General features: G+C 37.8%; 1 protein-coding gene across 3 annotated transcripts in view; it reads left to right on the top strand.

The window, feature by feature from the left end:
- The window catches only part of sty (sprouty signaling antagonist), a 40,656-nt gene that overhangs the window by 20,481 nt on the left and 3,744 nt on the right, over positions 1 to 16,431 (top strand). The window contains exon 1 of one of the 3 annotated variants that reach the window (XM_083119334.1): positions 15,871 to 16,164. The exons of 1 other annotated variant lie outside the window; for it this stretch is intronic. The gene's annotated coding sequence lies outside the window, so the exon portion shown is untranslated. Of the gene's footprint in view, positions 1 to 15,870; positions 16,282 to 16,431 lie in introns of those variants that run through there. One more of the 3 variants, XM_083119333.1, reaches the window with a different exon arrangement.

Below are 16,431 nucleotides of genomic sequence, written 5' to 3'. Positions count from 1 at the left end.
CCTGGAAACCATTGACTGGTACCCGAAGCACCAAATTCCATTCATAAAAGGAAGCATGTGAAAGTGCCATTGTTCCGCCGGGGCAATGACTCTTGTAGTAATTGTTACGTTCTCGGAGATTGCGAATTCATTGTTTCGTGAAGGACAGCGTAATGACGAATGTTAAATAATAGTGTAAATGCCAAGGCAATGAAAATATTCACCGCAAGATCGTGCATCACGTCTTCTCGCCAGGGGTGGTTCTTGTTTGTTATTGGCTCACATCGCCCATCGTTTGAGGTTTCTAGCCATCGTGACATCTATTTTGCATTCTAGTTCTCCGTGCATTCCTGGTAAGTTTCCATGACTACAGGTACAGTGTGTTCATCCAAAAATATACTTTCAACTGAATAGATTGATATTCACGGTATGTTTTAGGCTGAACACCCTGTATGTACAGTGTGGTATTTGAAATATCTCCAGGGAGATTACACAACCCCCCTTCAACCCCTGCACTCTACTATGTACATTCCATATAGTATAGTGCATTGTAATTGATTTTTGTTATGGTAATTCATGTATTATATTAATCATTCTGTGGTAATTGAAAATGTAGTCTTTATTACTGAGAATAACATACATATGTGAGCTCAAATTTTCTTCGTTTATTAAGGGAAGTCAATCGTATCTTAACAGTGATAAGCTAATGTTTGACACGTCGTCAAGGATAGCCTTTTCACCGCCAATTCTGTCCGCCTTGTGCTGCCCTCTGGAGCCCAGCCCACTGTAGGTGTATAAAGTCATCGCTTTTTCCAGGGCCAACGTTAGAAAACTCAAGGTCATTACGTAGACTGAAACGTGAAAATACGATAAGTTCAGTATTGCACTTAAAGAAGGTCCCAGCAAAAATCATATTGTTGTATTACGCAGTACTCCCAAGTACTTTTATGTCCCATGATAAATTATTTAAAGATCTTACTAACACTCAGACGTCTGCTTCAACCAGTACTGTTCCACAAAAATTTGTTTGGTATTTCTCGCCGACTGTATAAGCCATCTCGAGTTCGATCCTGGTGGGAACTATTTTATAAAGTAGTAGTAGGATTCCGTTGTTGAAAGCGCGATAACACCGACGAACGGAAATTATGCGCTGACCACGTGTCACCTTGGCCTTCAATTATCAAGAGTTTTAATTTGGTTTTGTCATTGAACAAACTTAATTTAACATCGTGTTAGTTTACAGTGATTTTAGCTATGCACTTTCGCTCTGCTTCTGTTCAATACATTTCCTCACAACTTTTTCTTCGTTTTTTTTTCAGCAATAACTATTCCAGACTTCTTGTAATACTTATCTTAGAACTTCATCTTACTTTCATAACTCCAACTGCTAGAGTTTGGCACAAAATAAGCGAGACATTTTGATAACAGTGAACATTGATCAACCTTTCCCTCAATCTGAAATGATATGTCAAATGAATGAAACTGTGACGTCAGTAGCCCTGGAATGAGCGTTTGCCGGAAAGATTGAGGACACTCAAATGGATTCTCGTTATTTTTTCTTGGAATATCATCAGATTTATGTTAGTAGCGTGAATTCCTGTGGCTATATGGTACTGTGAATAATCATTATTTCCATTCATTCACAATATACACGCTAAGATATTCAATTCACTACGTGGCAGTACTGCGTTCGTAAAACTTGTAATTATAGTGTCTAGAAGACAGCATGCATGATAAGTTTTGAATGTCTTCTAATTCCAGAAGGCGTCAGAGAAAAGAAAGGGAGTTAATTGCAAATTAGTTATGTGGCCAATGGCGATTTATTTGAATGATAAGTCCATGTCCTGTGTTCTGTGGGAAACATCCGCGTGTTCCCAATGCTATCCCCCCTCCTCTCCCTCTACCATAAGGCGATGTGTTTTTCTTTTTACCCTTTTTCTTTCTTAAAACCTGATTGCCCTTAAACCATTTTGCTTCTCGAACTGCATTTTTATTTTTGTTCCCGAAACAAGGGAGTAATAAACACAAAAAAATGAGAGGAAAAGGACGGGCTTGTGGAAATCAGCCTTCCTTGAGCTCCATGTTTCGGCTCAGTGTCTCCCAAGTTCATCCAAGAACGGATGAAGGCTGTTCTAGAGCGGGTGCAACAATAATTACTATTTTTATGTGGCAGCAGGGGAAACCGTGCCAAGTTTTTGTCCCGTGTGTATTTGAGGAGGCGGGGGGGGGGGGGGGAAGGCTGAGCAGCGTTTCGCTTGCATCAACCTCGCCTGCACGTCACGTTAACCCTCCCCTCCCCTCGCGCGTCGCGGTGTTGCCATTTTCCCGTTCTTCTCGGCGCCGTTGCCAAGTTTACTTCCGGTGCAGAAGACAGGACGACGTTTCCTTCTTTGACGGTAGAATGGACAGTGTTGGCAAGTCTGCCGTGCGTTTCCACCAAGATTATTCATGTGGACATCCTCTCATGATAAAGATACATTGGTTGCGGTGTTCGCAGCAGGGAAATATCTCGGAAACTGGAAATTTTGGAACTTAAAAAAGGTGCTGGCAATTTTGAAACTCACAGAATTGTGGAAAAGGCGGCGATTACGGTGCACTAATACTAATTTCTATGCTCAATTGTGATTTTATTTTGCACTTTTTTCTGTTTCATTATTTATACCTGAAATTATGAGTTTCTCTGCTGAATTCATAAACATTTCTAGTACGTGAATTCCTCCCTTGTCATTCATAATTCTATTTCTTTCTGTTACAAGACTACATATATTGCATTTGATTATGTATTATTTGCTGTGCAATACTTACATGTAGTTTAAAAATACACAAGGGCAATGAATTCGTTTGCAATTATACATAAATGTGAAATCCATTTCTTAAATTATCAACATGTAACTTCGAGTCACAACGTACTGAATCAGACAAATAATAAACAGCTTTAGCAGGGCCATCCTAATTACTGAAGTATTTCAAAACGTAATAACTTATTACTAATAAGCATATTTATTTCGCTATGTATGCCTCCTTAGTTTATATACCGTTTATTCTTGAACTGCCTTGTTTTTGTTTGTGTGTGAAATATAATAAAAGCATGGATCCAATTTTAAGGATCTTATTTTACATAAGCATATCTTACATTTTCTTCACATTATCGCAATTGTGTGAAATTGTGTTCATTTTATTAGTTTTTAATTAAGGAAGCAAGAAAATTATTTCAATCAAAAATTCATAAACTAGAATTTCTGCGATAATGTTTGTATTGGAGCCGGACCCTGTAGCTGATTGGTTAGCACATCGCGCTGCGACGCCAAGGGTCCCGGGTTCGAATCCCGCTCGGGCATGCTTGTTTGTGAATGTCCATTCATCAATTTCATCACTCATTCTCATGTTCGCAAATTAACCAAGAGGCACAAAACGCGAAGTAAAATAAAATAAATCAAATCAAAAATGTTTGTATTGGTAAAAGTTTTCTTTGAAACAATGCGTATGGGCTACATTTGTGATTTTTGTATGATATATTGAGATTAGAAACAATTATTACATTGAAATACACAAGAGAACAGCTTGTTTAGGAAAATTATTAAAATAAATACCTTTGAAATGTGTTTAGTAAATTATGTTACAACGTTTCAAACATGGAAACCCTTATAATGCTCCAGGATATCGCTGCGACATCTAGTACTTACTGGATACAACAGTACACTCACTTCAATTAGTACTCTGGCAGTTTGTTTCTTTATACAACATATTTGCAGAAGATACAATTCAATTTACAGGTGTATTAATATATCGCTGTATAAACACACCTTATTACTAACTTCGTTGACCCTGTACTACCCTTAACACGATAAAAGATGTGATGAAAGTGACGAGAATAAAAAAGCACCTTTTCATTGTGTATTTCCAAGGTACTAAACCAACATTCACATGGAAATGTCTCGTATCGGAGAACCATTGTGATGTTGTATTTACTAATACAAACTACCATACCAGGAAACAAGCAGTAGTGTTTCCTGGTATATTTTGGAAATTGTGGCTTCCAATAAGAGAATATGCTATTCAATGTTCGGGTTCGAGTCATGACCTAGATGTGATGTTCCTTTATGAATGTCCTTTCGTCAATTTTATGTAATCACCACTAATCTTTATCGTCGCGATGCCAGTGCGAAAAATTGTAATAAGTGAAAATAGAGAGATTGTATATGTAAATGATATTATTAGAAGGCAACACTACAAATCGTATGCAAGACTTGAGAGGGAACAACACTTACCCGAGATATTTATATTTGCCACGTGTAAGACTTAAGTGATGATCGGTAACAAGGGAGCTTTCTACGATCTACTAAAATTCATCAACTTTTTGTGAGCTTCTTATCTTATGACAAGTTTGTTCAAAGATAACAATTTATTGCGACAGATCCTGAAATATTTCAAACGAATGGGGAACAATAGCATCCCTTCATGCAGTCACTTGTACTGTTTGTTCTCGATTATTTCATGAGGAAACGTTTGTAAGTCAATATAACGAAGAAATAACGTTTTTCTGAAGTATTTGTGCAGGTGCTCGGCCTTTTTTCAGTGGTACGAAAAGGTTTTCTAATACACAATGTACTTTGTCAATGGCAAGTAACATTTGGCCTTATGCCAAGCTTGTTATCGTAACCGAAGCGAATGCTTCTTCATATTTTAACACCTTCATGTAGTTGACTTCCTTTTTAGCCATTTTGTGTACCTACAGAGTGGTAATGCATTCGGTAAAAACCTTTTTTCTTTTCCCGCGCAAATCTAAACTCATTAATGAATGTCACAGAGCCTGTGCCAATCAGCCATCACCGAGGACGTGGGCGTTGAAGGTCATTGGTTGCTGGACCCGGTGTCTCACTGGTACACCCAACGGTGAAAGAAACAGTAGGCGAATTGTCCACCACCATTTTCATTGGGTCTGTATTACACAATCACAATGTGATGACAATGAATTGAGACAATGACATCAATAAGCAGAGAGCAATGCTTGCTTCGAACCAACATAGTTTCATTCCTTAAAACAACACAGGATGAATAAAAAAGTAATGAAAATTGAGGTGGACAATTTGCCTACCATTATCTTTGCCGTTGACTGTACGTGAATTACCACATACACTTCATGTTCTTATCTTTGAGGTCCCACTCGCGAACACATGCAGCCTCATTTAGATTTTTCATTCAATTGATTGGCGTTTTGGTTTTTTTCGCATTTGTCCTACACGTCTCTGCACTTTTTCAACAGCACTTTACACCCTGGAGTCCTGGACTGCATTTTGCGACTCTGGCGTCTGGACTCAGCCAGTATAATCCTCTGTGGACAGGCACGTAGCCAGAGGGAGGGCAGGGGGCTGAAGCTCCTTCGAAATCCTCCAAAAATTTAAATTTAAATAGTGTATAGTGGTAATTAATTTTACTTCCTTAGCAAGATTAAATATTAGATCGAAAAAGTTTAGTGTATAATATAGCAACCAGCTTATTATTCTACAATTTAATCCAAAGAATGAGTGGATCCACAGCTCCCAAAATGTATGGATGACTTTGTGCGAGTCACGCAATATAAACTTTATGAGTAAAAGTTAATAACAAAATACTATAACTATGAATTTCAGTACACTAACTGTAGAAAGTGTAAGAAAAATAATGTCACTCATACGGTGGATCGAGTAGCAATAATTATAATAATAATAGCAATAAATTTGGATTAAAATTGGTTTATTTTTAATAACTTATAATAGTTATTATTGTAAAATGACAATTATAACCGTGGTAATAATTATTATTGTCATTATTATTTCTACTAATCAAGTTTTATCAATGGCCTGCCCCTCTACAAATATTTCTGGCGACGCCTCTGCTGATAAGGGATGAGCATCCCCTCCCCCGAAATAAAATCCTGCCGTTCTGTGGGGCTCGTGTTGTGACGTCCCTATTTGTGATTGCTCCTTCATTCATCTCATTACAGAAAAGCCAAGTAAAATATCACAGTAGAGTTATCCTAAATTAATGCATTTCTCTTGTCTGGTGCACAAAAGTTCATGGTGCCATCTAGTGTGCACTTCGGGCAGATAACTTTCCTGGTACTGGTGTTGCATTGCCTCGATTGTTCAAAGTACTTTTAGTGACGGTTCGCGAGAAAGAAAGAAAAAGTCCAACAATGTGTTCTTTCTCATCGCTCCTTGCGTGTAACTTGCTCTGGCTGTTTCCACATGGTTGAAGAGCAGAATTTCTCCCGTCCCCTCTTCCATTTTGCAATTTTTGTGAGAAGGGAATAAGGAACTCCTGTAATCTTCGCTGAATGAATTGTATCGCTTCAGAGTTCATTCACACTTTCTTGGAGACCAGAGTACAAGCAGATCGAGGTGTGAACTGGACACTCAGTGAAACTATCGATAGTAATCGATCTTGAAAATAATTTCCATAAGTAATATGGAATGTTTAAAATTTTGAAAAATCACAAGTGTTTACAATTTCTTCAAAAGTTCAGAAGAATAATGGTGTTCTGTATTTATATTTGTAATTTTGCGTCGGTTTTGTACTACTTTTGACCAATCGCGACGATGCTAGGACCCTCGGTGAAGATATCGAAAGTTGATCACTCAGCGTGCTCGGTTCCCGTTATCGAACCCGGGACCCCTTGATTACAAGGCGACGACGCTACCACTGCGCCACCAAGGAGGCCCTAATTTATATATATATATATATATATATATATATATATATAAGGTGCTCAAGCCTTTATAAAGCGTATAGCAGAAAATATACGATTTTCGCTGTGTTTTGCCAGGAATAAGAGCAAAATATGTAATATTTTGGGATTGTTAAAAGGGAGCGTGGAAATAGGGCTCAACACAATTTAGATCTATTGAAGTTGAGGTGATCAGCACCACACTTCGGTTGATTCTGTACTAATTTTTTTAAGTAGCTAGGTTTGCTGGTCAGTTCGTGAGTCGCAGGTTCGATGCAGGTGCAGTGGAGGGGCTCACATTCCAGAACAACTTTGTCAGAATTTTAGTTTCGTTTCGTGTTGCGAGCTGGCACCACTGTCCTCGTGCTGACTTTCAGACTGCCTGGAGAAGTCACTTCGGAGTTGGCTGGCTGCTTACTTGTTCACCACGAAACCTCAAACTCGTTCATCCGTTTGAAAGCAGAGAGAAAGGCAAAAAAGAAACAAGAAAAAATTCATCCGCTTGTTGCTTCTGCTCATACAAGCTGAACATTTCATTGCAAGTGTTTCCGTCCGTCGTCTACTCATGCAGACCGCAAGCTCTACGTTACGATACGTATTCTCATGGCTTGGAAGGTCTAGGCTGCTTGCGTACGCCTCGTTCTCTTTTCCGGTATCCTTTGCCTACTCTATAGATTAATTTATGGTCATTTTCATCGATTTAGCAGGATAGAACTTTTCTGAACGCCAAAGAGAATCAGCAAACGTTCCAGAAGAGAAAGATACACTGTAAACACAATGCGATGAATCCATTGTCAAACGATGTACATGTATGTGTAATAGTGCCCAGCACCCTCAACGATTCTTGCCCATTACCTTAGGTTCTAATGTGCTGCCACCTTGCCGCATTCTAAGAAATTAAATAATGATGATTGAAATACTGGCACATTCTTTAGAAATGTGAAATTTTTACTAATTTACCGATTTTGCCATTATGTTTTCTTGATTCTAAGTGTTAAAATCACAATGTAAATTCGTAACAACTTTGTACATATAATGCACGATTTATTCCCTTGAATACTACTGTAAAATCCTTTTACTATGATTTTTTCCACGTATTAACAATTCTTTTTATTCATTATATACTCTGCTACTCTCACAAGATATTTCCAAATTTTCAAAAAAAAGAATAGAAAATGTAATTTTTACAACATACGCTGCCAATCAGTTCTGATTGCTTAATATAATATTTAATATTAGTATATAAACTTTTTTTCTAAGGAGCAATTTTGAATATAGTCGAATATTGTTTTTGTTTATCATTCGTATATCAGTTATAAGCCTACATCATACTTACGGAGTAACATATCCCATAACGTACCTTATTACTTTGCATTACCTTCGTAAATTCAAACTGGACGGGCGAAACATGCTTTTTGAACACAAGTTAAATCTCACTGTTGTTTGACGAAGTATCGTAATGGTAACATGTTACTTTTTTTTTAGTAATTTACCGAACACTTGGTCTACATTGTAGTTCTCACAAAAAAGAAAAAAAAAACAGTCTGTGCACTTCAATAACTGTAACCAACATGCTTCTCTGAAAATGAACAGCATTACTTTCGATATCAGCAAATTTTAAAAGTGCAAATAGCGCTCCTTTTTTCACCCAATATGCCTTACGTATTAATTAATATTCACAGTACGTACCATTCCATTAATAGCAAGTTCGCGCGTGTGTCGTATATGTTAGTTTGGATTGTAAATTATCAAATAATAATGTACTAATTTTCTTTTTTTAAAAAAATCAAGAACTACTTTACACCCCTTAAAAAAGAAATTCTTTATTTTTGTTGATTAGCTGATTAATTCTCAACAAATTAAATATACTTGTTGAGAATATAAATATTTGCAAAAAAAAAAACATTAATGAGCTAGTTAACACAGCAACACACATGAACAAACAAACGACATGGAGGAGGCGTGGGGTTATCAAATATGAAGTCACCAGGAGTCCCGGGTTCGAATCCCGTCCTGTACATGAGTGATCTTATGTAAGTTTTCCTTCATCAAATGTATCATGAGCCTCACCGATGCCACAGTGATTGTAATTAAGGGGTCCCGAGTTCGTTACCCCGTGTGGTTCGGATCCCACTTTAAACTGTAGATTCAGCCCCGATTAGCCTTTCTGTGCATAAATTGGACTTAAAACAAAAACTGAATCAATTGTATCATATCATAACTCATCCTCGTCGTCGCAATTAGCCAAAACTGTAAAAGAATGCGACGTAAAATAATTCAATTCAATTCAACTTTCATGGGTTATGTTAGGTTTCTAGGTAGCTCCGCGAAAAAAGGTCGTGTTCGCTAACTCCACATCATCATGGTAAGCAAGGTACGGTGGAACAATTTTTTTATTTTATTTTATTAAAGCGTCTTCTATTGAGAAAACACGGATAATTGCATTATTGTTCCTACTATCATAATGTAGCAGCGTACACGCTCTCACACAGATTAATAACACAAAAGTCATACACATAAATATTCAGAACCCTGTCACAAATTGCATAAGCCAGCCTTCGTTGTGATATGTTAAGTTTACAGCGCTGAACAGGCAAAATGAGCGATATGCACTCGAAGCCCAGTAGGACACGTGTAACCGTAATTTGTCTGTGGTAGTGGACCCTCAAATATGGATCGTGAAGTAAAAGATGCAGTGATATTGAAACATAAGCATGTTAAATCTCCATGTTAAAATGTAGTTTAGACTATCTTACCAATATAGTGATATATGAAAATGAAACAGATGTGGGCTAAACTTCCAGGACGGATATTTCACGTCTACGATTATTGTCACATGAAAGTGATATTCCATTGTATACATTCAAGGGTGGGATGCGGTAAGAGCGAGCGAGTACCTCACAAATGTTGCACATACAGCACTCCACTCTTAAAATTTAACTGTCTGCCCGGGGGAAAGAAAGGACGCAACATTTTCTGTAAGTGAATGTGCATTCAAGTCATCACTTCCTGTGTCGTGTTTACAATTCGAAGTCAACGATCGGAACACGGGCCTACCTACATTCATTCGTATACATTACAGCATGTAGACACATGAATAACTTACAAATTTATATTTGAACGTTTTATCATGCATAAAGATAGATATTAATTATAAATGTAGTTGTGTGCACCACAAATATATTTTTTAAAACCTGTATAATTAAAAGCACAATTATCTTAAGTATGCACTTAAGCTCTTAATGCACTAAAAACGGTCATCGTCATTTGCTTTTCATGGTAGTTGAATGGCATCGGAAATTGGCATCACTTCTCCAGTCATTGTTTTTAGTGTAAGAAAAAAATATAGAAGAAATGGATTTCCAAGGTAGGAGAAAATAAGCCACATTTCAGAGTCCTAAATAATCCAGACGTTGTGGATGTGGGTGTGCGTTTGCACGCAAACGCGTAATTGAGGCAGTTACTACACACCCCTTACGCGATTCATTGAGAAGCATACTCTTAGGTTGCGTAATCTCTTGTCAAGCTAATGTAACAAGGCCAAAATGATTGCTCACATCCATACCCGTAGGAAAAATGGACGGTTTGAATATTGAAAAAAATTACATAAATGCCTCTCTTTAGCTTATGATGAGTTGCATAAGTAATGACGTAATTTCACTATCTTTCACCTATAGTTATGCACCGCATGCCATTGTCCTCATTCATTTATCGTACGGAAATCGACCGTTATCTCAATATGCATGCAGTTTATGAATTTATTTTTAGCATTTTTTTCAAGACGTCTGTGCAACGTAGCCTGTAATTATAAATATTGCTTGCGAAAGGTTTTAAGGTAGGGGAATGTAATTACAGTCTACCTCGGTGGAGGAGTTGTTCGCACAGCGCACTACGACGTCAGGGTTGCAATCCCTTCAACAATTTCATTTGAATACAACTTTATAAATTACTTCTTGCGTTGTTTGCGTGACAATAAAGGACGTAAAACCTTAATTGACTTGCTTTACGTCATTACTTGAAACACATGAATCCAAAACTATCATAATCGCGAACCAGCAAAGTGCCTTAAAACTACAGGGGAGTTGCAAACCACTGACTACACTTTTCTTAATTAAAAATACACACAAATAATAAAAATTTCCAAAATCTCGTAAACCCACCCTTGTCATCCTCTTCAGTACTATTTTCAGCAAAGGATTTTCCAATTAACATTTTGTCGATCATTTCTGTACTACATTCTGCACAACGAACTCGAGAACAGCACAACCACATTATTTTAGTAACCGTGCACAGTTTTTCGGAGTTACCAAAACCTGTGGTCAAAATTACCAAATCTTGTAAAAGCTACCATTTTTATAGTTTTTTAAAATGTCTAAGACCAAGTTCAAGAAACGAGCACTACTAATATCGGCTCTTATATTCATTTGGATCTTTGACCTCTTTCAGCAAAAGCTTTCATTAAATAAAATAACTTCATTTCGAAGAACCACACTTCCAGTGGTGTCCCGTGACCGAGAGCAAGGCTATTAGAAGTCTTATGCCGAGAGGAAGATAATACTGACTCAACTTCCTCAACAAACAATCCATGAAAACTTGACAATAGAGGGAGTCTATAGGAATGACTGCCATCCTTTAATAGTTCGAACCCTTGTGATTAAAATCATCCATTGTTGTTGCCTACTTATTACAAATATGGCTTTTCACACGAAACAGTATGTATTGGAACTCCAGTCACGGCTAAACAGGGAATGCAACAAATATTATCCAAGATGTTTCCTTTTTGTGTAAGGAGTAAATGTATAATATTGCAGAATAATGATATTTATAAATAACCGCAGTAGAATGTTATAAAAATACATAATTTTACCGTCACGTGGATAATTTCTTCAGTAATTCGATGTTCTACTGATAATTATTGAATTTTAATTGTCGCCCGCAACAGCTTGAACAATTCTAAGCTCCGCGACAGGTTAACCTTGCAGCAACTTTTCACATATATAGACCCAAACGTGCGCGCAGAAAATAGGTCCTGTGCAATACTGCGGATTTTCTCACTGTGATATGAACAGCCCAGCGGTTAAGGTGAGACTGGCACGGGGATGCTGAGTGGATTGATACATAAAACATACATAAAACCTGCTGCAAACTTAAACTGTCGCGGGGCTTACTTGCAATTATCTTAATATTCATTGCACCACCCTCACTATGCCTTTAATATTTTGATATTTACTAGACGAAAGTAATCGGCCGTCTCTCATATAAAAAATAATAAGAAGTCAATGATATTGAAGTTATGAATACTCTTATTGCCATTTGCAACATATATGATATCTATGTTGGATTGTCTTTGTATCAACTTGAAAGTGAATTTTTTAAAATATAATAGATGCTTTTTACAAGTTGATTGGTATACTTTATACAGTACGAAATAAATCCACAGTATCTCTAGATAACGACTCCATCTCCTTGCTGTGTCAGAATTAATCGCGTAATAAAATAATTTGGATATGGGGCGAAATTTTCACCTACCTCACTTTCTAACTTACTGATGTCTCGAAGCAGATGACACTCTTGTATATTGTCTCGACAAATACCTGTATCGGTCTCGTTTACAGTTGTAAATGAATATCTCGGTCTCGTCTCGAACCTCAAAAGAAGATGAACTTTTCTTGATAAAGTTTTTTTTGTTTGTTTGACGCCTCGTTTTAATGCTACGAACCCAGGAAAAATCTAATTTCATCCTGAACAACTACGCAACACAGGCTCGCATTTTTTACCAGTAATAAATTGACTTTGTAATTAATACAAACAAAATATATTACTTATGTACAAATGAGAGACGCAAAGTAAAAAAGGAATCCATCAAAGTTTTTTAGGTAAATTAAAATTTCAAACCAAAGTCGGGTCTCATGGATTTGTACAAGACTGTTCGGTCATAGCACGTTTAGTGATAGGCTATTGCCACTCGTTATGAAATTACAGTCTCGCGAATAAATTCGCTTACAGCAGACTTGGTGTGACTGATTCCCTATGCGAATGCTGTAACGACGCGGTGGTTCATTGTGAGAAAGAACTTGAAAAAGAAGGTAAAAAGTGAAGCTAATAAACGGAACGAAGCACTTACGTATTCCAAGGCCCTGAAGGATTTCCGGCGAACCCGGTTTTGTCCCAACAGCGTCTGCCGCAGCTCGCTCGATCTCCCACCAGACTGACGGCTATTTAACTTTGCTTTATTCAAGAAAAATCTTTTCTATATTGGAAAAAAATGATGTCCTTTGTTGTTTTTAAATGAGTTTCCAGGATGGAACTGCTCAAGAGTTTCTGCCTTGTTTGGAAACTGTAACATACGCTTACGCTGTGAGACCTTCTCTCTCTCTCCTTGTAACTTTTCCACAAGGACTTGTTTTTCCTTCCAACTTTCAGCCCATTTCCTGTGTTGAGTCTGTGCATTTATTTAAAACTGGCACTAAAACACACGGTCACGTGGTCGCGGTGAATGACACCGAGTTATCGGGCGAAAATTTCGGGATGTGTATAAACTGCTGCTTATTTTGTGGGATTTAACAAGCCTCGTGTCCGACTTGATCCCGAGCCAATATCGGCAACGAATTTTTAGATGTTCCTGGGTCTGTGCGATGTTTTCATACATCGATTCGATAATCGATATCGAAAAATGCACAGCTCTATATGTTCCTAATTTAAAAGAACTGTTTTCAGTTAAAGACCTTTCACATTTTTCAAGTAAATCCTCGTTTTCCTTCGCTGGTGTGTAGATATTGCATTAGAAAATAGGATTATGGTGCTACGAAACTACCGAAAATGTCCAGGCAATAATAGCTATTTAGTTCTAAAATAATAATATCACATAATAATCTATTTAGCGGGTGAGGTTCACCTACACCAACAGAGTACCAGCACCTATAGGAAGCTGACAACGGGTTTGCCGGGGTTTGAACTTTGGCATCGTAGAGTGCTGAGCTTGGCTCACTTCTCTTCAGCACTTGTCATTCCATGTTTTCAATGTGGCAGCTGCGAAAACACACCTGGTGTACATCTGAAGTCTATTGTTCAGGTTTCGAACTATAATAGCTGTAACTAAAAGTAGTTTGCTTCAGCAAACCTAACACAAGTCTTCTGTCTTTCACAATAAACCACACATAATCAGGCAAAAAGTAGTTTGCTTCAGCAAACCTAACATAAGTCTTCTGTCTTTCACAATAAACCACACATAATCAGGCACCCGTCAATCTGAATAAGTGGGACAGTAGAGCAATTTTGATTTTGACGAAATGTTCGCATACCTTGCAGTCTATTTATTGAAGTCTCGAACGCAATAAGACTGAGAATTTTCTCCACACAATTCCTGCCCTCTGCCTTCAATCTTCAATTCAACCAGAATAGTAATTGTGATACTTTTTTTTTTTTTACAATGCTCAGTGTCTTCGGAAATACGACTCTGGACTAATTATGTAATGGCGTAACTGTAATTATCATAATTAATTTACAAGTACAGTGAAACTAATTTTCTTTCAAAATAACTCAAGGCAAAAAATAACATAATGCAAACAGTATTTCTAAGCTTTAGAACATATTAGTAACTGTTGTTTCATATATTTAAAAAATAAACATTTGAAATACACCAATATGTAAACAAATATATTATGTAATGAAGGGGGAGAATAATGAACAACAAGTGAGAATTAGGAACTATATATAAGAAGAAAAATTAAGTGATACACAATTCACTTGCCTTCTTTGTACTTTACTATGCCTAAAATAGTATTTCAAATGCTGCTGTTTTAAAACGGCAAATGACCAAGAAGTACAATCGTAAGAGGCACGAATTCATACGAACTCACACAGCAATCTATCCATTTCTGAAATTTTATGTTCTGGATTAGGGGGGGGGGTTATTCATAATTACCATCCATTATTCTGAATTTGACGAATGTAATTGTTATTTAAGTCCCCCCAAAATGCCATATGATAAGAAACATTAGTATACCCCTAATTTGGGACTGTTAACCAAATATTCTTAAGATTCTCATACAACTCTCTTCCGCCACTCCACTTTTTTTTTTTTTTTTTTTTTTTTTTACCATTCCGACCGTTTGTGATGGTTGAACTTGACATGACACACGGCCTAGAACATCTACATCTCGTAGGACAAAATCGGACGGCTGGGACTCAGAACAGACAAACCCGAAGTCATAATAGACACTGCGCAAATTTTCACATCATTGCAACTTTTCACATACCAAGATGAATGCATATAATAATTTCAGTGCATAGTTCAAAGTTCATAGCTTTTGCTCGTAAATTTATGTAACTTTAAGCCGGCACAAATTCAATGTGAATGTTACGCGGCGTTTAATATCCTCGATCTGTCTTGCACGCTAGAAAGTCCACACTATGTGAAGAAAAAGCAACATCGAGTAACGCACAGTGCGTGTATGATGGCACCAAAGGCGATTACATTACATTGCACCTACTTGTACTTCGGCAGCTTTGTACAATGTCTTTTTCAACGTCCAGTCTCATCATAGTTTCTTTTTATTGGCATTCTCACTGCGCTAACCCGTTTCCACATTCTTTCCTCTCCCCTAACCCGCTTTTCCACGTCACGTTTTGCTTACTACATCACCTGGACAGGGAGGGGGGGCTGGGTATGTCATTCTGTTTGAGGTCAGCCAGATTGCAATGAAGATGTACACAGTACGTGATCTTTTATTTTATTCAACGTTGTCGGGACATTTTTTTTTTCGTTCTGTTCCGGAAGAAGAGAGCTGAATAAACACGCGGATGAAGAAATAAGCAGTTTATCGTCGGTTAAGGCATGTGGTGTCCTCGAAGTTATGACGTCATGTCCTCATTGATTAAAGAGCCCTTGTTGGGATATCCATTCGCCAGGTTCCGAGGGCTTTTTCCTCGACGCTTTCTTCCCTTCGTTTTGCAAAATCCCTACGTTAGGTTTTCGCCGAGGGGGGGGGAGGGGCAATGTTCTTCCTTGCAAGGGAATAGAAAACTGCATCTCTCTTTCATCCCGCGCCGCGCGAGCTGCTGTTGGTTAGACCGCCGTTCATTCAATGCCTCGACTCCCCATTCATAAAAACGTAATCACTAATTCACGATGCTGGCGCTGGGTGGCAGCTCTGCAGTTTCCTTCGTTGTTGGCCGAGGCCGCTGGTCTCTTCCCGTGTTCAGTGTTCGAGTCGGAGCCAGTTTGCAGTGGGTGATGGCTTGCTGTCGCGTGTTGCCCGTACGTGCATCAATGTATTTTTCGCGTTTGCTCCCTGCAACGATAACGCACATGATTTCGAGTGTGTCGTGCATATACAGTTGATCTTCCGACTTGATTCGCGAAACACTTACGCGCATTCTGGATGTAAAACGTTACTTTGTACCGTGTTGTGTCCCCGTTCGGGAACAAAAACCCATACTTAATGTTCGATACAGTTATAAAATAATGCCTGACAAAGGTTAGTGAGGTGTATATAAAAAATGTGACTATTCTCAGGAGTTACTTGTTCAAATTAAGACATGTTTGAAGTTACCCACATTGCTGATTAAGAAATGAACAAAGACTGTAGCCAAAGGTGTGTGCCCTTGCACGTTTTAGTTCTTTGAATGGGATCATTGTGTATGCCTGTGTGTGTGTGTGTATGTACTTTGACATAGTGAATGTAGACTTATTGTGATAACTGCTGTTTGTTTTTCCGGACCGTATCAGTGTCTGTGAACTAAGT

Source organism: Lepisma saccharinum, chromosome 3, assembly GCF_977018435.1.
Source record: "Lepisma saccharinum chromosome 3, izLepSacc3.1, whole genome shotgun sequence".
Classification (NCBI taxonomy): Eukaryota; Metazoa; Arthropoda; class Insecta; order Zygentoma; family Lepismatidae; genus Lepisma; species Lepisma saccharinum.
The sequence above is the reverse complement of the archived record's forward strand: the minus strand, read 5'-3'. Positions and strand labels throughout refer to the sequence as shown.